Consider the following 721-nt stretch of genomic DNA (forward strand, 5'->3'; position numbering starts at 1 on the left):
CTAGTCTTGCACCTTGATAAAGCATTATGGAACACACTAACAGAAACAAAACTGGACACACAAGTTAACAAATGTTGACTTTTCACCCTTTTAATTCAACAGAATATTGCTTCTGGTGGTCATTTTATTCACAATGCCAACACTGTGCCTTGCAAAATGCAGACTCCAATACAGTGCCCAAGCTGCCATTCTTCCTCAAGAGTTAGTGATTCAACATGTCTGGGTCATGTTCATTTGGGCACACAGTACCAAAACGTTTTGCAACAGAAAATGTGCACTTATTGGACAAGTCCAGGTAGTCCCTCCCTGTTTCAGTCTGTTAGTCCCTTATGAATACAACCCTGAGGTTAACAACATCAACAACCATAAATTGCCATCTTACTCATGACTTCAACCATAGCTTCTTCCAGTGAAACCTTAACTCACTCTGAATAGGGCCAGGAGTTTTTCCCTGACCAGGGACCCTAAGTTAGGGTTGCAAAATTCTGTGAACTTTCAATAAATTCCCTGGTTTTCCAGAAATTCGAGTTGGATGATTCTGGATTTCCTGCTTATTTCCTCCTGATTCTGGGAATCCTCCTACTGGTATTTCAGGGAATTTATTGAAAGTTCCTGAATTTTGCAACCAGCCCCGTTTAAAGCCTATAACTATGGCCACAGGTTTTTCCCTGGGCAGGGATAACGCCTGTCCCCAATGACCATCAGAAGGTGATCTAACTGG

Source organism: Oncorhynchus keta, unplaced genomic scaffold (assembly GCF_023373465.1).
Source record: "Oncorhynchus keta strain PuntledgeMale-10-30-2019 unplaced genomic scaffold, Oket_V2 Un_scaffold_9739_pilon_pilon, whole genome shotgun sequence".
Taxonomy (NCBI): domain Eukaryota; kingdom Metazoa; phylum Chordata; class Actinopteri; order Salmoniformes; family Salmonidae; genus Oncorhynchus; species Oncorhynchus keta.